Below are 660 nucleotides of genomic sequence, written 5' to 3' on the forward strand. Positions count from 1 at the left end.
TCGAGGAACAGCTCGAGGACGACCTCCTGCAGGAGGAAGAGAAGAAAAAAAGAGAGAAGTTTGAGGATGACGTCCCTCAAGACTGAGGTCCTGCAGGAAAAAGAAGTGTGGGTGGAGGACGAGGTGCCGGAGGAGCGGTTCGAGGACGAGGTCCTGCAGGAGGCGGAGGGCGGGCGGTCCTCCTCGCCGCCTCGCCGCCGAGCACAACCTTCCTCGTCCGCGGCAGGAATGGGTACTGAGCCCTGCCGCCGCGCCGTTATATTTGACTAACCCAGCCCAACCTAAGGGGCGGTTAACAGCTCAAACTCCACCAATTTGGCCTAATTTGCTTCTATTTGGCGCCCACAGGTCACCGCGACCAGCACTCGGCCGCCCACAGCTTTTCAGTCGGCCTCCGCGCCCCGCCCGCCGCGCCAAACATCCGCAAGGTGGCGAGAAACGGACGAACATCTCTGCCAAAAAACTCCCGCCACGACCGCGCCGGCCTTGCCCTAATTTCATGCCAACCAAACGATTAGTTCAGATTGTCCGAACCCGGAGCATTATGGGTGAGAGGCAGCGACGAGGGTTTGATTACGAAAATACCCGTCATTACTCCCATTATGTCCTCTCCCGCCACAATCACTCGGCCCAATTACCTCGCTTATAGTGACCCCACGG

This window comes from Penaeus monodon, chromosome 34, assembly GCF_015228065.2.
Source record: "Penaeus monodon isolate SGIC_2016 chromosome 34, NSTDA_Pmon_1, whole genome shotgun sequence".
Classification (NCBI taxonomy): Eukaryota; Metazoa; Arthropoda; class Malacostraca; order Decapoda; family Penaeidae; genus Penaeus; species Penaeus monodon.